Below are 23,737 nucleotides of genomic sequence, written 5' to 3'. Positions count from 1 at the left end.
CACTATGGGTAGAAAGCAGAGACACTATGGAGAATACAAAATGGGAAATGGTGGAAATGAAAGTCATAGCTCCCAGAATAATTAGGTAATGGATAAAGGGACCCCTAGGATGAGGTGCAGTAGTATATTAGGGATGTACAGTGATCTGCACACAGTAAGCGCTCAATAAATACGATTGAATGAATGAATGAAGATCAGAGGATCCATCACTCCAAAGTTAGTGAAAGGTTATGATTTCATCTAGGTTTATCTCAAAGTGGAAAACCTGGCTTTGAAGAGTGGCATGTTGACTCTATAGTATCTTAAAATTTTTCTGTGAAACATCTGGGAAGCAAATTAAGGTAACTGAATTTAAAGTTGGTGTTAAAACAAAAGGACCCCCAAAACACCTACGGAAGGATTGATATTAAGCAGTTGCAGTGTCTGCTTTTAATTCAAAGTGGGGTTTGCAGAAAAAAAGACATTTTGTTTTTTAGCACAGAAATCAGGCAAGAAGAAACTGGGGTCCCTGCAGTGTATTCAGTTTTATTTATTTTTGTTCTTCTTCTTCTTTTTACCTTCATTAAATGATTCCACTTTAATGTGTCTGGTGGGTTTTCTGGCGGGGTCTTTCCCAGTGTGGTTTAAGGATAATTCAGAAAAAATTGTAATTCCTGTTTTCTACAGGCTATGACACTTCTTTCCCATTACTCCTTCTAGATTTTCCTTAAAACCAATTTAAAATCCCCAAGCATAGAGCAACAACAAAGGGAAATTCAAATTCAAATGAGAATCGGTAGGACCTTGCCATCATTTTTATCTGCTAATCGACAAGCAGCCAGCCTTGTTCCACTCATTATTTAATTTTGAAAGGACATCTTATGATCTGATAAAAAACTAAAATGATGAGAAATGAATGGCATTTATCTATTTCATGAAATCCATATAAGCTATTTTTAATAACATGATTTCATCTCTCCACCTTCAGTGTCACCTGCAAGTGAGACATAACCTTTGAAAAGAAAGTATGGAAGCACAGTGGATTGCTTTGGGCCTTATTTAAGCTTTCATCCATTCACATATCTAGTTTTCCAGTCTTTTGTTCCTCCTGTCTGTAAAGTAAGTTGCATCTGTCTCTCCTGCTAGGCTCTAGGCTCCTAAAGAGTGGGCATTGTGTCTTCTAACTCATACTCACCCAAGCGTTGAGTACAGAGATCTGTAAACAGAAGGTGTTCAGTTGATGTGTTTGATTGGGAAAACAAGAAAAGGTAGATTGATTGGTTCCAGACTGAAACACTCTGTCAGGCTCCAGATTTAAACACCAAGATCTTGGCCCCAAAGAGATCAAGAAGGATTCTAGGAGCCCAACATCATCCAAAGAAATCAAACCCAACACAAAATATCTTGAAAATAGAAGGAGCAGTGTGGGAACTGCAAAATGCAGTTCGGGGGACCACCGCATAACTGATGGTGCCATCGCAGAGTTCAGCTCTGTGTTGAAATCAGATGCATGCCGAAAAAGATTTAATTGTTTTGATAAAAAAAAGGAAGCAACAATCAAACCCCAAATCAACAGCTACTTTGCCTCAGAAAAGAGGGAACATCTATCTTTTATTAACAATCCCGGAATAGTGCTGAACTTCAATCAAATGACCCATGGTATATCTTGAGCCCTACTGTGTACAAAGTCCTGGGCAAAATGCCCTGCCTGCCTTCAAGAGGAGCAGGGCATTACAATCGAATAGGCAAACCAGCCAGGTGTAAATTACATACAAACTGCAGGAGCGGGAGGAAGAACTAAGATAAGTGTCTTGTCTTATGCTGTTGAGTTGTTTCTGACCCATAGTGACACCACGGACACATCTCTCCCAGAACACCCCGCTGTCCATCTGCAGTCATTCTGGTAGTGTATCCATAGAGTTTTCTTGGTAAAAATGCGGAAGTGGTTTACCATCGCCTCCGTCCACACAGTAAACTTGGGTCTCCGCCTTCGACTCTCTCCCGTGCAGCTGCTGCCCCATATGGGTGAGTTTTGTAGCAGATTGCCTTCCACAGGCTATCCGCTGCCCAAGCTAGCAGTGGAATGGGTAGGCCTCTGCTTGACTCTCCCTCCCATAGCCAAGACTGATAGAGTACTGGAATCCCTCCAGGTGCAACCCTGAAAGGGGAAGATAGAGTAGATCGTAGATTATGTCTGAATGAAGTAGCTGAATGAATAAGGCCCATCTTCCTTATGAAAGTGGATCCTGAAAGGCTCTTCAGGATGAAAAGACACAATTTGATGGGGGACATGAATAAAGTTTACAGCATCTAGGCAGGTGTACATGGGGGAACATGGAAGTGCTGTTCCCCAGATGTCCCCACCACAGTAATTAAGGACCCTTCCTCCGTGCATCAAAGCTTAAAAGGTGACAGGTTTCAAATAAACACAAAGAAACATTTCTTCTAGACTCTAATATCCTTATAGGCAGGGATTGTGCCTTTTGACACTGTAAAATTCTTCTTAGCAATTTTTTATGGTATTTGCTAAGCACTGTGTGACAGGCATTGTACCAAGCTCTGGGGTAGATTCAAGCTAATCAGGTTGGATGCAATCCTTGTCCCATATGGAGCTCCCACTCTTAATCCCCATTTTACATATAGGGCAAATGAGGCACAGAGAAGTGGCTTGCCCAAGGTCACACTACAGACAAGTGACAGAGATGGGATTAGAACACTGGTCCTCTGACTCTCACTCCCGTGCTCTTCCCACAAGGCCACAATGCTTCCCACTTAGTACAGTGCTGTGCCCACAGTAGATGCTCAGTAAATAATATTGATTGACTGAGTGATCTTTTACAAAGAGATTGTGAACATATATAAGCTTTAGGGCAGGGAACTTGCCTACTAACTCTGTTGCATTATGCTCTCCCAAGGGCTTAATGCAATGCTCTGTGTACAGTCAGAGCTCAATAAATACCATTGATTGATATGAAAATTGGAGCCACAGGAAGCCGTGCAGGCCAAAAGCATCAGAGGGTGGGGTTTGTAAAAATCGATGCGTGGATTGTGCATAAAGGGATATTTAGAGAGAAACATGAAGAGAAAAGATAAGAATGTAAATTGACCCACAGTCCTCAGTGTTTAGAACAGTGCTTGACACATAGGGTGTTGTTGGATGTCCTCTCTCCCCCTCTAGACTGTAAGCTCCTTGTGGTCAGGGAACGTGTCTACCACCTCTGTAATACTGTACTGTTCCAAGTGCTTAGTACAGTGCTCTGCTCACAGTAAGCCCTCAATGAAAACCATTGATTGATTGGTAGTAAGTGCTTAACAAATCCATAGGATGAGAAGAAGGGATTCTAGCAAATATCTTTAAACATGGTCAGGCTCAGAGAACCAGGTTGGCTGGATCACTGTTCTGCCGTTCAATACATTGAAGGTGCTAATTGGTTGCCTACTTTGGGCCTAACCATCACTGTCCATAACAGGGAGTGTTCTCACGTTCTGATGAGAATCTTGATTCTTTATCCTCAATTTGATCCCCAGGATGAATTGTGGAAGAAAACATTTCAGGCCAAATATGGTGAAGGTACTGCCGCTTGCCTTCAAAATTAATTTGTTTTCCATTTCCTTCACAGGGATATCTTCTTAAATAGACCATGTACTTAAAATTTCAGAGAAAAATTGTCACCAAGTTTTTCAGTGGACTTTTAAATATGCTTTGACTTGGTTCTCTTAGCTTTAGACAAATGTGACCCGAAATCTTCTGGTGGGGCTAGAAGGGTAGGATGTGCCAGAGCAGATGGGTTCCATTTTTTCTTTTCTTATGAAGGGAATGAACTGACCAAATGACATTGTAGAAATGAAAAGTAGATGATTTCAATCACTTGCACATCATTTGATCGGTAATGGTTTCCCTTAATGTTGCCATTAAGACATATTTAATTCTCTACCACGTCGAGGGTTATCCATCAGCGTGCCTTTGGTCACACATAATCTCCCCACGATATGCACAGAGAACAGAAAATTAGACACAAGTTGGTGTAAAGTTAAATCACAGAAGAGCAGGAGTTTTCTTACCACAGCTGGTACCAACAGGTTATACTGGCTTGGCAGAAATAATTGACATGTGAAGTGATTTCTGTCACCCCAACTGAAATTCAAGAAGATGGTGGAAAATGAAAAAGCTTCCAAAGCTTATCTCCAATTAGAAAAGGCTAAAACATGAAGTGAGCTATTGTGCTGATGATGTTTCTTGGACAGACAGTGAAATGACTCCTATCAGTTATCATTAGCATCTCACAGGGAATCCATTTTCATTGTCCTAAGAAACAGTGAAGTTTTAAAATACTTGGGGCTGGTTTCCCTTGTAATGCTATCAGAGAACTGATGACTGGGTTTCCATATAATTCTAATATATGTCTGAAAAGGTATTGCTGGATAAATCCCATTGCTTTAGGACAATCCCCATTCAATTCAGAACCCTGTGAAGGTGACACTTCTCCTATTCTTCCAACTGTTTTGAAAATACCGAATGTTTATTTAGAGGAGAAATGACCACCTTTAGGCACTGGTAGTGGAAGACAAAAAGTTGGTGTGGAATAGTGAAGAAAGATTCCTGGAGGATGGTGCTCCACTCTTCAGCATCTTCTAATAGCTGTAAAAAGATCAGTTTGTCAGTGATATTTGTTGAACATTAATGCAGTGCAGAGCACTGTACTAAGCATTTGGGAGAGACCAATAGACTAAGCGGACATGATGCCCTCCCCTAGTTTTCAGTCTAGAGGAGGAGACTGACAATTAAAATAAATGTCAAGAAGCAACAGAGAATGAAGATATATACATTAGTGCTGTTGGGGTGGGGGGTGAGTAAGTGAGCACACCTATGTCATGACCTCAGATGCACAGGTAATGCCAAAGGGATGGGGGGAGCAGAAATGAGAGATTAATCCAGGAGGGATACCCAGAAGAGAAGTGATTTTAGTAAGGTTTTGGATGTGGGGAGAGCTGTTGTCTGCTGGTTGTGAAGGGAGAAGGAATTCTAGGCAAGAAGGAGGGGGTGAACAAGAGGTCAGCAGTGAGAGAGATGATAGTGAGGCACATTGAGTAGGTTGGTATTAGAGGAATGAATCTGTAATTCCAGAGCTCTCCATCGCACACCAGACTACTTGTTGATGCAGCATAGTGTGGCTAGCATAATTCAGGAGCAATTCTTCCTCACCAGAGTGAACAAGGCTACACTGGAGTCCCAGTCTGAAGCAGTCAGTTTTACACAGCCATCTTGGCTCAGTGGAAAGAGCCTGGGCTTTGGAGTCAGAGGTCATGGGTTCAAATCCCAGCTCCGCCAATTGTCAGCTGTGTGACTTTGGGCAAGTCACTTCACTTCTCTGGGCCTCAGTTCCCTCATCTGTAAAATGGGGATTGACTGTGAGCCCCATGTGGGACAACCTGATCACCTTGTATCCCCCCCAGCACTTAGAACAGTGCTCTGCACATAGTAAGTGCTTAACAAATACCATCATCATCTTGTGCACCTTCCAATAATCCCTCCCAGGCTTCAGCAGAGTGAGCATTTTGGTTCTTGTCTAGATCCTTCTTGAGCATCTCTCCTACCATGCTGTCTCTCTGATCTTCTGCCCCTGCTTAAATGCTGGCCAGCCCTAACACATTTTTACCGTTATTTCTGCATCAGTTCTCAATTGTGAATCCTCACCAGCCTCCATTGAATATCAGTACAGTAGAATCTTTAATCTCTCTTCACACCCAACAATTACCAAAATGAGTGAGGAGACTGCCCAGAGCATAATGGTATTCCAAAAAAAACCTCTCATGGCAGGTTTTGGCTGGAGCCTCAGACTGAAATCAATCAAATTGACTAGTTTCTGTGCCTGTTGCTCTCTGTTCCTGGAAAGAAAGTTATTTCAGGGTTTCATTAAGATTTTCAATTAAAGGAAGTCTTCCCATTACTCAGGAGCCCCCAGGAAGAGATGTGGAATTCAGAGGATAATTAAATAAATCCCATATGGAAATGAAATGTTTCCCCTCCTCCCCACCCCTCAACACTCTGCTCTCTTCTTCCTGCGTTGATTTAGCCAAAAATATTGGATTAGAATGCATCCAAGTGAAGAAAAGGAGAGCCCAAAGCCTGCCAAATCCACCAAACAGCTAGCAGCACGTCAGCAACTCTCTTCTGCCTAGGCAGAGTATTGGTCTGCAGATGGTGTCCCAGGGTTATTCAGCAATTCCTGCATGAAAGTTCAAAGGCTTTCAAATGCAACCTGAAAATCTGTCCATTTGAAAGGCAGAGACAACAATAGACAAAGTGACTGATGACATTTAGAGAACGTTTTTAAAAACTCCTCACCTATGTGGTAGGTGAAGAAGGAATGTGAATTAATCTATCAATAATGTTTGAACTCCTACTGTGTGCAGTTGCACTGTACTAGGTGCTTGGGAGAATACAATGGAATTGGTATACAAGATCCCTGCCTTTAAGGAATTTGCTGTGTAAGGGGGAGATGAGCACTGAAATAAAGTAAAGATAATTAAATGCAGGCTATAAGGAAATGTATAAAAGTGCCTGTGAATATTTAGTATTTTTTCCCTTGTTGGCAAGGGGAAAAAAAGCATATGGTGGGGAGCTTAGAAGTCAACCAGGAAAGGCCTCCCGGAGGAAATGTTAACTTCAGAAGGATTTTGAAGGTGTGGTCTGTTGGATGTGGAAATGGCAAGAAGTTCAAAGCAGTGGGAAGGAGGTGTGCCAAAGGTAGACTGAGGATGAAAATAGAACAAAGTAAAGTAAGTAGGTTAACTTGAGAGGAACTAAGAGTGGGAGAAGAGTGGATAAGTAGGAGTGCTTTTAAAAAGCAGGGATGGATAAAGAGTGATAACCTGAAGCATATGGTCTCTGCTGAGAGAATTTGTGGAGAGGGAAGGGGGAAGCAGCGTAGTCTAGTGGAAAGAGCACAAGATTAGGAGTTGGAGGACTTGGGTTCTAATCTTGGGTCTGACTCAAGTGGCTCAAGTCACTTAACTTCTCTTTGCCTCAGTTTCCTCATCTGTAAAATGGCCTCCCACCCTCTGAGATTGTGAGCCCCATGTGAGAGAGTGACTTTGTCCTACCTGATGATTTTGTATTTACCCCAGCACTTAGTACAATCATTCAACCAATCAGTTGCACTTGCTGTGTGTGGAACACTGCACTGAGCACTTGGGAGAATTCAATAAAGTAGGCCAGCATGAGGAGTTTACAGTCCAGTGGAATGAGAATGGAGCCAGAGTGGAAGATAAGGGATGCCTTCGGGAATTGCCATCCAGAAGAAAGTGACTGGAGGAGTGGAAAGTGACAGCCAGGCCCCAGGTTTCTGAGGCAGTGGCAGTGTGGTGATATTGGCCGTGCCAGGAAAGTTAAGTGCTTGGCACATCGTGAGCACTTAAATACCATAATCATCATTGTCATTACAAGCATACATAATCATGTTTATCAGTGATGTTCCTCTAAGCATCACTAGGGATAATAGTAATAATAATAATAATAATAATTGAGGTGTTTATTTAGTGTTTACTATGGGCCAAGCCCTGTTCTAAGCTCTGGGATAGATGCAAGGTAATCATGTTGGACACAGTCCCTCTCCCACATGGGGTTCACAATCTTAATCCCCACTTTACAGATGGAAAAATTGATGCAGAGTTAAGTGACGTGACTTGCCCAGGATCACAAGCAGACATGTGGCGGCAGATATGGGATTAGAATCCACATCCTCTGACTCCCAGGCCTGTGCTCTTTCTACGAGACTATGCTGCATAAGGGGTCAGAGTGCTCACTTTAGAGAGAGCTTGCGTGGAAAACCTAGGGAGGGTCAATTAAATTGTGAACTTAATACAGCCCCAGATAATTCTGTGCATTTAAATAGCACATTTTCCATTTGAAACACCATGCAATTAATTGTAATTTATCTAATGAACCTATAAATTTACTTCGGAAAGAAAAGCTTTTCTTCTCCCTTTCATCAGTGGAGAACTAGAGGACAAGAAGATTGAGTCATTTGCTTGAGATCATGGAGGTAAAGATAGAATTAGGCCCCTGATCTATGTTTGGTTCTGACAGCGTAATTCCTGTCTGCCGGGGAAATATTTCTTTATTGTTATTTACGGTACCTGTCGTTAATTGCTAAGAGAAAAATACCAGCAGCACAAATTAGTACCGGCCCACGGACCCGAGCACTGAAATAAATTAGGCTAGGAAACCTATAAATCAGACTATCGGCAAGCTAAAATCAGGAGCCCAATGGAAAATACTACCTCTACTTTCATCCTTGGATCAGGTCACTAATCTTTGAAGCTGCTCGGTATTAAAATGTGTCGGCAGTTGGCTACTGGCAGGTGTTTTATGGGAAGCAAATGACATTGTGGCTGCAGATGTTTTCGATTGGTGCGGTAGGAGCAGGGATGTCAAATTCTCCAACAGAGGGAAGAGCTGCCGGAGAATAGGGACGGCCCTCTGTGTCAGGTCTGTGCTGGTCAGTCCTATCCTGTAACCCAGGATAGGGGTTGGGCTGGACTGAGCTAATGGAATCTGGAATCCGCCGAAGAAGAGGCACTAATGGGCAGAAAGGAAAGCTTGTCAACAGTGGAGGGTTTGGTAGACAGACCATTTGGGTACCAAGGATTGACCCTGCTGGAGGGACTGTGCCCCAGACCTGGGTTCATTTTGACCTGCTCCCTCCCCCATCAGCCAAAATTCTCTTTCTCACACAAGCTCCCACTTGTAGAAAGGTGGCCCCCGTGGTTCCCAGTGACTTAGCAAATGGGAGACTGACTCCCACCTTGGGGGAGCTGTCACTTGCCTGCCTTTGAAAATTGGTGCAGAAATATCCCTCGGCCCATTTTATAAAGCAAGGGAAAGGTATGTGGTTCAGTGGAATGCTTACACCCTCCCCCACCCCCTCAGAGATTCTGTAAGCATGAAGCCCTTGGGTTTTAGGGACCAAAGAGTCCTAGAATATGATTCCCAGTATGGAGTGTGCCCAGGTTGTGGCCTTGAGAGAGGGGGAAGAGGGAGGTGTTGTCACCAGTGATGGGAAAGTCAGAAGGAGGAGAGGATATGGGAGGGAAAATGAGGAGTCATTTTTGAGCTTTTGAGTTGCCTGTGAGACACATAACTCCTCCTACCTTGCTCACCTCTCTCCACCCCTACTGGTTTCCTGACTATCCCTAGCCCTCAATCCTCCCACATTTCCCCCTAGCTCCCAATGTTCCCCTGGCCTGCAACTCCCTCCCCACTAAATCGTTCAAAACATAGCCCTCCCCCCAGTGACTATCCTCCAAAAATTCCAGATCCTCCAAGAATTCTTTCCCACTTAATCCCCAGTACCTCAAACTGAACATACCCTCCAGGCAATCAATCAATCAGTCAATGGAATCTATTAAGTGCTTTCTGTGTGCACGGCATTTATTAAGCACTTGCAGAGTACAGTACAACACAGTTGGTAAGCGTGTTCTCTGCCCATAGTGGGCTTACAGCCTAGTGGGAGAGACAGATATTAAAATAAATTACGGTTATGTACATAAGTGCTTTGGGGTTGAGGCTGGCGTGAATATCAAGGGCTTAAAGACCCAAGGGTATAGGTAATACAGAAGGGAGAGGGAGGAGGGGACTTGAGAGCTTAGTCCAGGAAGATCTCTTGGAAGACATGGGATTTTACTATGGCTTTGCAGGTGGGGAAGGGTTGTTGTCTGTCAAATGAAGGGGGCAAGAATTCCAGACCAGAATAATAATAATAATAATAATAATAATAATAATGACATTTATTAAGCACTTACTATGTGCAAAGCACTGTTCTAAGCGCCGGGGAGGTTACAAGTTGATCAGGTTGTCCCATGGGGGGGCTCACAGTCTTCACCCCCATTTTACAGATGAGGTAACTGAGGCACAGGGAAGTTAAATGACTTGTCCAAAGTCACACAGCTGACAATTGGTGGAGTCAGGATTTGAACCCAAGACCTCTGACTCCAAAGCCCGGGCTCTTTCCACTGAGCCACATTGCTTCTCCATAAGAAGAGCTTGGGCAAGAGGTCAGTGGCAAGATAGATGAGATCGAGGTTGGCATTAGAGGAGTGAAGTGTGCAGGCTGGGTTGTACTAGGAAGTCAGTGAGGCATGGTAGGAGGGGGAGAGCTGATTGGGTGCCAGTTTTAGATCTGTCCTTAGTCCTGGTTTGTGTACATTCATTCAATTGTACATTATAATTCTTTTTGATCACTGAAGCTGTAAATAATTTTTATGTTTGTTTCCTCTGTTAGATTGTATGTACCTTGTGGATGGGGATCATGTCATTTCTCTGTGTTATACTTTTCCAGGTGCTTAGAACAGTGCTTTGCACCCAGTCGGAGTTCAATAGCTGCTATTACAGTCACTGCTATTTATACTACTACTACTCTTCAACTCTACCCTCAGACCTCTAACTTCAGATCCCACTTTTCATCTTTATTTACTGGTTAGCACCAATTTCAAATATTGAAAGAAAACATATTCGAGGGTATTTTAATGCTAGAAACCACTCTTCTTTTCTGGACCACAGTCCAAAAGCCTTCAGTGTCCGGATCATCCCCTTACAGGATCTATCTGCAGGTAGAAAGCATAGAGTGAATCAAAGAGTAAAGAAAGATTCCTCCCCCTGAGGAAGTGATTCAGTGATCATTGATAGAGACAGCAAGATCCTATGTTGTCTTTTCTTCAGGACTAGAATGTCAAAACATCTCCTGTTGATTGATTCCCTACATCTTTGACTTTAATGTTAGTTGTTTTTTTTTTTCTCCCTCATCTTCACTAGCCTCTCTACTCTACTTTCAAGTAGCTGGTTTGATTCCCAGCAGTGGGGATGTAGAATTCCATACAGAGGAAAAATTTAGGATAAACCTCATCCTGAAGCCAGGGAACAATTTTAGTTATGGGGCGAGTTTGTTTCCTCCTTTGGAAATTCAACCTTCTCGCTGATCCCCACCCCTTCCTCCCCACTCTCAGCCCCCTCCTCATCCACAATGCACCCAGCCTGGAGTCTCTCTGGACCATAGTCCTTGTCAAGCCAAGATGAGATTTTGTTATGCTTTTGCTGTCCTCCTTCCCGGCCTTTTCCCACCATCCCTATGCATGCAAGCCTAGGAGAACATTATAGGTGACTTTGCATCACTATAACCCAGTAACCGGTTCAAAAGGAGAAACACTGGCTTAACAATCCTTAAAATGAAGGGAATACAATATCTTCTTCAGGCAGATGGAGATAACCAATTTATACAGCTCTGAAGAATGCAATGATGAATATTCTTTGAAGACTGTGTATGTCTAGTTTCAAAGGACCACTTTTTTAATTTTCTAAGACGTTTCTGGAATCATGTAATAGATTAGATCAACAAAGTGTAAAAGGAAGGAGCAATAAACAATCTTCAGATAGGAGACAGAGATGTTTTTACCCTTCATACAACTGATCATCCTTCTAATTGCATTTAATTGTTGGGAAAGAATTATCCTCCCAATGGATTGTGTCTTTTAAGATGAAGGGATTTAAAAATGCCCTTCATAGTTCAAGTTGGAAAATAAACGTATCTCGTAACCCTCCCTAAATATTTGAAAAAGTCCCTGTGCTGGCCAAATGTGTCTAGAATGATTTCAAACCAGGTCTACACATGGAGCTGTAAAGTGCCTTAAACTACTCACCCAACAACAAAATTCCTTGATGCAACTGTTTTCCAAAATAAGAACTTAGCTTTCCCACTTCAAAATACCTGGATGGACCAGAGATGGGCTCAGTTCTTTGGGCCCTGATATCTATTAGAAATGGAGAGGGAGGAAATGGAGAGGGAGGACTTGGGGCATGGAGAGGGTGAAAAATCTTCCTTTCTGATCCCTCTTCCTGTCCTCTCCAAATTCTGTCCTTGGAGTAGCCCACTTGCAACCTCCTCCAGAGACTGTAATGGAAAGTCAATATGGTTCTGTCTGCAGGCATGTAGAACTATGGTCTGAAGTCCACACATGGCCCATTGTAAGGCTACCTGTGGCCCATGACTAGGAATACTACTGGTAGCATTTATTTAGCAACCACTTGGTCCAGTGCACTGAACTAGGTACTTGTGAAGTACAGAATGAAAAAGTGACCCATGTCTTGGCCACAGAAAGTAGTGCAATAGTGTAGTGTGAGGATGTTAGTGCCAAGAAAGTAACTGGGAAAATGGGACTAGGGGAGAAGACTCATTCTTTAGGGAAAGTGGCCTTGAGGAATTAAAATTTTAGGATAGCTTTGAGGTTGAGGAGTTGTGATCACATAGATGTACTTAGGGAGGGCCTACATGCACTTTGGAGGCGAAAGGCAGTTGGAAGTTGGAGAGCAGTGTGGTCTAGTGGCTAAAGCATGGATCTTGGAGTCAGAAGGACCTGCGTTCTAATTTCAGCTCTGCCACTTGTCTGCTGAGTGACCTGGGCAAGTCACTTAACTTCTCTGTGCCTCAGTTGTCTGTAAAATAGGGATAAGACTGGGAGCCCCAGGAAAGACCAGGGACTGTGTCCAATCTGATTAACTTTTTCTACCCTGGTGCTTAGAACAGCACTTGGCACATAGAGCTTAACAAGCATTCTTCTTCTTATTATTATTATTATGAGAGGTGAAAGGGCCCAGCCTAAAGGCTTTTCAGATGTCCACTTTGGGCTCACAGCCTATATACAAGAGAGACCAGGTATTCAATCTCCATTTTACAAATGAAGATACAGAGTCCTCGAGAAGTTACATGATTCCTTCAAGTTACGTATCAGCAGGCAAGTGGTGGCCCTGAGATTAGAACTCAGGTACCCCTACTCTCAGTCCAATGTTCCTTCAACTGAGCCACAGAGCTTCTGCGTTGCGCTCTGGCTTAAGGAGGGCCACTCTTTCTATTTGGCCAGGGGCTGGAAGGGATGAGGAGGAAGGGTGAATCTGGAAAGTCCTGGGGAGGAAAAATGGGCAGGATTTGTGGAGAGACAATGAGAGAAGTGACAGAGAGGGAGGAGACTGAGGCGACACCAAGATAACAGGCTTCTGAGACTGGGAGGACAGAGGTTGGGGCAGATCAACATGTTTTATTTTGTTGTCTGTCTCCCCCTTCTAGACTGTGAGCCCGTTGTTGAGTAGGGACTTTCTCTATATGTTGCTGACTTGTACTTCCCAAGCACTTAGTACAGTGCTCTGCACACAGTAAGCGCTCAATAAATATGATTGATTGAATGAATGAATGAATGAATCACCATGGAGATGTTGCATAGAGCATGTTTCAGAGAAGTGGTGCGGAATTTGTTTTTTTGCCCTGTTGGATTTAATCCCCATTTTACAGATGAGAAAACTGAGGTGCAGAGAAGTGAAATGACTTGTCCAAGGTCACACAGCAGACAAGTGGTGGAGCTGAAATTAGAACCCAGATCCTTCTGACTCTGAGGCCCATACTTCTTCATTAACACACTTCTCTCAATGTCAATCATTCTCATATAAAATAATAAATTGAAATGCCAAATTTGAAAGGTCCAAATGAAGTCTCAAAGGCTTTGAAGGCTTCCTGCTTATCCCCACTCCTTTCCCCTCTACTTCCTCTGACTCAATTCCAAAGACAAGGTGTATGTTTACCGCTGCAAAGGGTGATGGGACAAATTAATCAAAACTAATTAATCATTAATTATTTTTATTTCACATATGTGTAAAGTGTAACACTAAAATGTGAATAATTAATCATGCAATAACATGAGTCTAAATAACGCAAGCTATTAATTAAAACTTAACAAGAAATTTAAGGGAATAAGCTTAGAGGGCACCAGGTCTCTCTAAAAAAATCCATTTCAAAAAGTAGTTTTGTGTTTTGAGATAATCACCCTTCCCATCTCAGTGTTGAGGTCACATCCTTGTGGAGAAGCAGTTGATAGATAACTTCTGTATTGCTTTTTATTCACTTATTCTTTTAATATATATTATTGGCCTTCAAAAAGGTAAGAAGAAGCACCATGTCCTAATGGAAAGAACGTGGGCCTAGGAGTCAGAGGACCTGGGTTCTAATCCCAGCTTTGGCATTTGTCTCCTGTGTGACCTTCAGCAAGGCAGTTAACTTCTCTGAGCTTCAATTCCCTCATCCATAAAATGAGGATTAAGATTGTAAGCCCCATGTGGGACATGGACTTCATTCAACCTGATTACTTTTAATCTATTCCAGTGCATAGAATGGTGCTTGCCACATAGTAAATGCTTAACAAATACCATAACAATAACAATAGCAATAATAATAATAAGTAGTAGTAGTAGTAGTAGGAACTGGGTGAACAAGGAGAAAATGAGTGATACAAAGTTGCTGGTTGTCTTTCCGGCTACAGTTACCAGGCTGTAAACTTGTTATGGGCAGGGCATGTGTCTGTGATGATATTATATTGTATTCTCCCAAGCGCATAATGACTGCTGTAAATACAGTAGAGTGACTATGTGAAAGCACTGGACAGATACTTTACATAGCTGGTTGTGGACATGCACTCCACTCCTTTAGACCAGTGGCCATTTTTGGGTGGGATGTGGAGGCAGAATTAGGGAAAATTCTACCAACAGTGATGTTGCATGTCTTCCTAGAGGCAGTGTGACACAGTGTTGGAAGAAACAGCTACGCACTTGAGAGCGGTGTTGATCAAGGCTTGAATTTTCCTTAGCACATGTCATAGAAGAACTGGATCTCTATATGCAGCTGTTTTTTGGGTGTGTGACAATGACATGCTTAAATTTTGCTCCAGGTTGGTTGTACTCAGCTGCGTTTCCCAATCTTCTCCTGTACCACACCATTTGAGTTTGGCTTAAGTGATTCTCAATCATATTTACTCCATTCCCCCGACTAAGGTAGTCTGATTTCAACTCACCATAAAGCACTGCTTCAGTCCCCCTCTTGTCTATCCTCCTCATGTGTCCACTAGAAAAGATAGGATGAGATGAGTATTACCTCCATATCTGTAAACTCACTGCCAAAATACTTGGGAATTTTCAAGTTCCTTCATTTTTTCCAAAGTGATCTCACATCAATTATCTCACTTTATTCATACTACATCTTTGTGAAGTGTGAAGGTATGGGGATCGTCCTCCCTATTTCACCATTGAGAAAACCAAGGCTGAGACTTGCCCAAGGTCACACAATAGGCTAGTGGTGGAGCCAGGGCTAAAATCAAGGTCACCTTGGAGACCAGTGGCTGAACTGGGAGTCCCAGTCCCATTTGCTTTCCCCTAGATTAATCTGCCTTTTTAAAATGTGGTGTTTAATATCGCATATGTGACCTTGGGGTAGTGACCAACCACTTTGGGCTTCAGTTTAATAATAACTATGGTATTTGTTAAGCGTTTACTATGTGCCAAGCACTATTCTAAGCTCTGGGGTAGATACAGGGTGATCAGGTGGGGCTCACAGTCTTAATCCCCATTTTCCAGATGAGGTCACTGAGGCACAGAGAAGTGAAGTGACTTGCCCAAAGTCACCCAGCTGGCAAGTGATGGAGTCGGGATTAGAATCCACAACCTCGGACTCACAAGCCCGGGCTTTTGCCACTGAGCCACGCTCTTCATCTGTGAGCCCAGTGTAGAACAGGAACCAGCACAGTTCCTGGCACAAAGTGAGCACTAAGCTAGTACCATAGTGAGCTGACGTTTGTCTGTAGTGGGCAGGTGTCGGTAGCACAGAATGTCCAGTGCATTTATTTCATTGAAGGATGTCCTTTCACAGCTTGAGTAAAGCTATCTCTAAGGACCAGTGACAGTTTTGAGAAGTATCATTTCCAGTGTCACAATTACATTCATTCATTCATTCATTCAATCGTATTTATTGAGCGCTTACTGTGTGCAGAGCACTGTACTAAGCACTTGGGAAGTACAAGTTGGCAACATATAGAGATGGTCCCTAACCAACAGTGGGCTCACAGTCTAGAAGGGGGAGACAGAGAACAAAACATATTAACAAAATAAAATAAATAGAATAAACATGTACAAATAAAATAAATAGAATAATAAATACATACAAACATACATATATACAGGTGCTGTGGGACAGGGAAGGAGGTAAGGTGGGGGGGATGGGGAGGGGGAGGAGGCAGAGAGGAAGGAGGGGGCTCCGTCTGGGAAGGCCTCCTGGAGGAGGTGCACTCTCAGTAGGGCCTTGAAGGGAGGAAGAGAGCTAGCTTGGCAGATGTGCAGAGGGAGGGCATTCCAGGCCAGGGGGATGACATGGGCTGGGGTCAACGGCAGGACAGGCGAGAATGAGGCACAGTGAGGAGATTAGCGACAGAGGAGCGGAGGGTGCGGGCTGGGCTGTAGAAGGAGAGAAGGGAGGTGAGGTAGGAGGGGGCAAGGTGATGGAGAGCCTTGAAGCCGAGGGTGAGGAATTTCTGCCTGATGTCTAGGTTGATTGGTAGTCACTGGAGATTTTTCAGGAGGGGAGTAACATGCCCAGAGGGTTTCTGGACAAAGACAATCCGGGCAGCGGGGTGAAGTATGGATTGCAGTGAGGAGAGACAAGAGGATGGGAGATCGGAGAGGAGGCTGATACAGTAATCCAGACGGGATAGGATGAGAGCTTGAACGAGGAGGGTAGCGGTTTGGATGGAGAGAAAAGGGTGGATCTTGGCAATGTTGCGGAGGTGAGACCGGCAGGTTTTGGTGACGGCTTGGATGTGAGGGGTGAACGAGAGAGCAGAGTCGAGGATGACACCGAAGTTGCGGGCTTGTGAGACGGGAAGGATGGTAGTGCCGTCAACAGTGATGGGAAATTCAGGGAAAGGGCAGGGTTTGGGAGGGCAGACAAGGAGTTCAGTCTTGGACATGTTGAGTTTTAGGTGGTGGGCAGACATCCAGATGGAGATGTCCTGAAGGCAGGAGGAGATGCAAGCCTGGAGGGAGGGAGAGAGAGCAGGGGCAGAGAAGTAGATCTGGGTGTCATCAGCTTAGAGATGATAGTTGAAGCCATGGAAGCAAATGAGGTCACCAAGGGAGTGAGTGTAGATTGAGAACAGAAGGGGACCAAGAACTGAACCTTGAGGAGCCCCTACAGTAAAGGGATGGGAGGGGGAGGAGGAGCCTGCAAAAGAGACTGAGAATGAATGGCCTGAGAGATATGAGGAGAACCAGGAGAGGACGGAGTCTGTGAAGCCAAGGTTGGATAGCGTGTTGAGGAAAAGGGGGTGGTCCACAGTGTCGAAGGCAGCTGAGAGGTCGAGGAGGATTAGGATAGAGTATGAGCTGTTGGATTTGGTGAGCAGGAGGTCATTGGTGACCTTTGAGAGGGTAGTTTCTGTGGAATGTAGGGGACGGAAGCCAGATTGGAGGAGGTCGAGGAGAGAGTTGGCATTGAGGAATTCGAGGCAACGCATGTAGATGATTCGTTCAAGAAGCTTGGAAAGGAATGGTAGGAGGGAGATAGGGCAATAACTAGAAGGTGAGGTGGGGTCAAGAGAGGGTTTTTTTAGAATGGGAGAGACGTGGGCATGTTTGAAGGCAGAGGGGAAGGAGCCAGTGGAGAGTGAGCAGTTGAAGATGGAAGTTAAGGAGGGGAGAAGGGACGGAGCGAAAGATTTCATAAGATGAGAGGGAATGGGGTCAGAAGCACAGGTGGCCGGAGTAGCACTTGAGAGGGGGGAGGAGATCTCCTCTGAGGATACTGTTGGGAAGGATGGGAGAGTAGTGGAGAGCGTTGAAAGCCAGGGGGTTCGAGAAACAGGGGGAGTGACTCTGGGGAGCTCAGACCTGATGGATTTAATTTTATTAATGAAGTAGGAGGCCAGATCATTGTGGGTGAGGGAAGGAGGAGGGGGAGGAACCAGGGGCCTGAGCAGGGAGTTGAATGTACGGAAGAGCTGACGGGATGATGGGCATGGGTGTCAATAAGGGAGGAGAAATGGTTTTGTCTGGCAGAGGAGAGGGCTGAGTTAAGGCAGGAAAGGATAAACTTCAAGTGAACGAGGTTGGCATGGTGTTTAGACTTTCGCCAGTAGCGTTCATCAGCTCAAGCATAAGAGCGAAGGAGGCGGACAGTGGCAGTGATCCAGGGCTGTGGGTTAGTGGTACGAGAGCGGCGAAGGGAAAGCGGAGCGAGCGAGTCAAGCTGAGTTGAAAGGGTAGAGTTGAGAGCAGTAATCTGATCATCAAGATTGGGTAGAGAGGAAAGGGAGGCGAGGTGGGGTGTGAGGCACTCAGAAAGATGGATGGGGTCAAGAGAGCGGAGATCTCTGTGAGGGAGTAATATGGATTTACAGGGGAAAGGAGTGTGAGTGAGGAGGAAGATGAGAAGATTAGTTTTTCCTAGTTTCCCAGTTTTATCCTTTTTGTGTTTGGGGATCGGTAGTCATTGTCTTGTAGCACTTGCCAGTTTTCAGCTATATCTGTGCTCATTCTGTTCCTCATTCTGAAATGATTGCATTTCTGTCTTGTCTCTTCCACCCAGTAAAGCCTACTGTGTCTTTTCCTCTTCCCTAGAAGGATGAAATGCCAGATCACCTCAGAGATCAGCACTCTAATGCCATTTCTTCTCTTCCTGAAAATGAGATTAAAACTCTGAATGTTCACGATCCAACAGCTTTTAATGAAAAATGGTCAAAATTATCACATATACTAAGTTTGGAGAAGATGGAATGGTATTTGCACATTATTAAAGATCTGAATAATTTAGGTTATTTTTAGATCTGAATAGCTCAAAGGAATTTAGCAAAGCTCAATTTTAAATACTTTGAAAATGCTCTTGGCCTTGCTGGCTTTTGTAATCTCATACCGTGTAAAATTTCAAAAAAATGTAAATGGTCATAAATAAAAACCTGAGAAATGTCAGTACTTCCTCAGACCACCAGTCTACCCAAGCTAGTAGCCTGTATCTGTCATGGCCTCAGGGAGCTAGGATGAACCACCCCACATGACAACCATGCCCTTTGAAGCTGTCCTTATGGCCATGGTTGACCCATCATCATCATCATCGTCAATGGTATCTATTCAGTGCTTATTGTGTGCAGAGCACTGTACTTAGTGCTTGGGAGAGTACAATATAACCGAGTTGGTAGACACTTTCTCTGACCATAGTGAGCTTACAGACTAGAAGGGGAGACAGACATCAGTAGAAATAAGTGATTTATAATATATCTAGTATCATTAACTTTCACCTTACATCCCTAATGCTTCCTTCTACTAAAATGGTCTCACCCTTATCAAATAGACTTATCTTTTCCACCTGCAGAACCCACTTAGGCTTCCCACTCACTGTTGAATGCAGGGTTTCCATCTTGTTTTTGTGGCGGCTAACAGCTTCAAGCTTTGATCAATCACATTTATTGAGTGCTTACTCTGTGCAGAGCACTGTACTACACACTTGGTAGAATGTGATATAACAGTTGGTAGACACATTCCCTGCTCACATAAACCTGGACTCTTCCTGTGTTCCAGGATCTGGTGAAGAAGCTTCTCTGTTTTCTCTCTCCACACCTTTCTGTGATTTAATAAATGCCAACAATTGTCCCTCTTACTTTTCCTATTGTTCTAGTCAATGTGCTGATAGGGACATGCTCCACAGCCAGGTCACCCTGACAGCCCTCTTGGTTGTCAGAGGAGGAGAGGTTTAGTTACCTCCTCATATTATCAACACCTTGAATCTGTACTGCGCATTTTCCTAAAGTGCTTATCACTTGTGGTTGTGACATCACTCATCTACTTGGGTTCACTCAACATTCCTGTGAGGTAGGGAGAGACAAGTCTTATTGTTCCCTTTTTGCAGATGAGGAAACTGAGGCCCGGGAAAGTTGACTTGGCCAGAGATGCAGAGAAGAGCTGGGATTAGAATCCAAGTCATTTTACATCCATGGAGATATCTCTCTGAAGCCCAAGTCTCCTCCTATACAGGGGGTTTGGGGTGGTGGGGGTGGTGTGTGTGTGTATATATAGGAGGAGTGGAGGCTTGTTGTTTATTTCATTCTCCTTACACCTTGATTTGGATTTTTTGACGAAATTGAGTATTTAGAGGGTGACAAAAATGAACAGGAAAATGTATTGGAGAGCAAACCTATTTGGAGGCTCTTCGGGAGATACCCTGTCAGACTTACGGAGAAGAATCCAAACTGCAAGCCTAACCACTCTTCTGAGAACCCAGGGAAAGCTTTAAGCCATAAATGTGTTTCTGTGTGTACAGTGACATGATCCCTAAAACGAGAGAAATGAATTAAGCAAGATTTACAGGTTCAAGTGAGGGAAATCGTGAGGAGGGCTGAAAGCTGTTGGGCTTGTTCAGAAAAAAGAAGTTCTGTGAAAAGGAAATTGTAGCAATTTCATTACCTCTCCCTTTTCCTCTCCCTCTCTTTTTCCATCCCTCCCTCTGTCCCTCTCTCTCCTTCCCTCCCTCTGCTCCCACCCCCAATCCTAAATGCCAATGGACTAAGAATGCCTAATTGTTCTAAGTGATGTGGCACTGAGATTGCAATTGCACTAGTTCCCATTAGAGCTCAATTCTCAACAGATAAATAGAAAATGCTGCTTATCCTGCCCCACCTCTAAGGTCACTCATCAAAACAAAAATGGAAGGTGTAATAATGAGAGGGTAAGATTTAGGGAGCTAATGGCCAGATAGTTACAGCAATGAAATCCATTTGGAAAGCTAGAGGTGATTTAAATTACTAGTTTAGGTCAGTAACCTTTCCTTATTTCACGTTTACTTTCTCTGCCCTTCCATCTATGTCAAGTAGCATGAACACCGCCTGAAACTAATAATTCATCAAGAGAAAAATGATCTCATTTGACTTCAATATGACATTGATAATAGGCATAGCCCAGATGCTAGATATTGAATTTCCAAGTGCAAAATAGATCACCCCAAAAGCCTCCAAACCATGATAACATTCTCCTTGAAATCAAAAGGGTATTTATTTTGAAATGGCTGAGACATAACCTTTCATTTCTAATGTAAATAAGGAAATATAAAGCATACTGATGCTAAGGAATCTGCAAGGAGATTAATTTTTAAATACCCAAAATAGCAACATAGTGAAGTCAGGCCAGAATTTCCGGGTTCTCAGGTCCCATGGATCCTGTTAAGCAGTGGCCTAGTGGAAAGAGCAAAGGCTTGGGAGTCAGAGGACCAGAGTTCTAATCCCAGCTCTGCCACTTGCCTGCTGTGTGACCTCAGGCAAGTCATTAACTTCTCAGTGCTTCTATTTCCTCATCTGCAAAATGGACATTCAATGCCTGTTTCCCTTCCTACTTAGACTGTGAGCTCTATGTGAGACCTGGTGATCATGTATCTAACCCGGTGCTTAGTACAGCACTTAGCACTTAGTAAGCACTTAACAAATGCACAATGATTATTATCCTGCTTCATTGCTGTTACCAGGGAACATGTTGACCAACTCTGTTGGATTGTACTTTCCCAAGTGTTTAATACAGTGCTCTGTGCACTCAATTGGTTGACTGATTACCCCCTCACTCCCCTGGGCCTCCATATAAATCCAGGGTGATGATGATCATCGAATCTGCCTTGAGAGCAACTGAAAGCCTTGGTCTTGAGACTTCAGGTCTGGCAACCTGCTCAAAGGGATTCGCTTCCATTTGTAATGGTTAGCTCAGGACCACTCTCATAATAGTTAATAATAATTAGTAAGTAATTATGGTATTAAGCGCTTACAATGTGCCACACACTGTTCTAAGTGCTGGGGTAAATACAAGGCAATCAGGTTGTCCCACTTGGGGCTCACAGTCTCAATCCCCACTTTACAGATGAGGTAACTGAGGTTCAGAGAAGTTAAGTGACTTGTCCAAGCTCACACAGAAGACAAGTAGTGGAGCCAGAAGTCAAACCCAGGACCTCTGACTCCCAAGCCTGGCCTCTTGCCACTAAACTATGCTGGGGAGATCAAAGATTTCTGCCTTCTTCCACTTGATTGTAAGCTCCTTGAGGGCAGGGGCAGTGTCCCTCCCTTCAGCTTGATTCCCCCTAGTACTTAGTGCAGTGCTTAGGGGTCAGTAGGCTCTCAAAGACCAATTAATCAGTAAAGCCTGGGCTCTTACAGGGTGGAGAGCAGTCATTCAGTCGTATTTGAGTGCATGCTGTGTGCAGAGCACTATACTAAGCACTTATACAATATAACAGACACATTCCTTGCCCATAACGACCTTACAATCTAGAGGGGCGGGAGAGGATATCAAATCCAGGATTGATCAATCCCTTTGTGATCTCTGGGAAGATGGATGTAGAGCAATGAAAGAGAATTGTAAATGCTTTTCCAAAGCTCTCAGTCTGTACACTGGAAAGTGCATGCTGCTCCGCCTTTCATTCCTTTCCCTGTAAATCAAGCCAGCAGTTTGCAAATCCCCATAAGTTGCTTCTCAGCAGATTCATTCAAAAACAATGTGATTTGTCAAAAATATTTGAATGCTACTATAGGGGAGTGTGAGAGTTTGGTTTGAACAAAGACTTCGTAGAAGTTCCCTGAGAATTTAGAGTGACTCCCTATCCATTCTGAGACAGGAAAATTACCGCCACTGACATCTCATGAATATTCGTTAATAAACCACCATTTTGCCTATTCCGTTTTGATATGTAGTTTTTAAAATCCTGAAGCACAATCTATCAAGCATGATTGATGTAAGAATAAGCTACCACAAGGCAAGGCAGGAATGACATTATGAGTGGGAAAGGGTAAAGACACAGTCTGTAAAACAGGCATTAAGCAACTTTTGAATTAAAATATTTTTACAAGTTCAAACTTTATGAAAGATGTTTTTAAATGAACTTTTAATGCCATCAGTTGATTGGGGAGGATGTTAAACAGGATAAGTATTGTATTATCTAGAACCTAGCACTAATCACAGATATATTTGATGTTGTAATAGTATAGAATCAGATGATGTTTCCAGTGCATATGAAAACAATGGGTCTGTTGGGGTGAGTATCAAGGAAGTAGAGCCTTGCTTTATTAGAGATGTGAGGATAGATATCCAGTTGTGTTGTGCAGAGCTAAGCACACTTCTCAGGAGACAAGTCTTAGCTATTCAAAGAGACACTCATATATTAGTACTGTAGAACCCTGAACTGTTTCAGAGCCTCCCTTTCTCTGCCTTCCTATGCACATTTTCCGACATAACTGTCTTTTGGAAGATGAATAAGAGTTGCAGCAACTCTCCCTAACCCCAGGCAGCACTCCAGCATACACTTTAGGGATGTGTTAGCTCCTCCACTGGAAGTTCCTTGAGGGCAGGAGTCAAGTCTATCAAGTCTGATCTAATGCACTCACCCAAGAGCTAAGTACAATGCTTGCACCCAGGAAATGTTCAAAAAGTATTGCTTTTTGACTCGATGAGAACTGTCCAGAATGGGGCAGTCAAATTCTGGGGAATGTGACATTCTGGGGAAAATGGGGATCAACCCACTTGAGACAGGGACTGTGTCCAATGCTATTTCACTGTATCTACCCCCGTGTGTAGTAGTACTGTGTCTGGCATATAGTAAGCGCTTAAGAAATACAATAATTATTGTTCTGCCTGTGCCTTAGGAGACAGGCACATAATAATAATAATAATAATAATGATGGTTTTGTGAAGCACTTACTATGTGCAAAACACTGTTCTAAGCATTGGGGGGGATACAGGGTGATCAGGTGGTCCCACATGGGACTCACAGTCTTAATCCCCATTTTACAGATGAGGGAACTGAGGCACAGAGAAGTGAAGTGACACCCAAAATCACACAGCTGACAAGTGGCAGAGTCAGGATTAGAACCCACAACC

The sequence above is a fragment of the Tachyglossus aculeatus genome, chromosome X3 (assembly GCF_015852505.1).
Source record: "Tachyglossus aculeatus isolate mTacAcu1 chromosome X3, mTacAcu1.pri, whole genome shotgun sequence".
Lineage (NCBI taxonomy): Eukaryota > Metazoa > Chordata > Mammalia > Monotremata > Tachyglossidae > Tachyglossus > Tachyglossus aculeatus.
Note: the sequence above shows the minus strand (reverse complement) of the source record.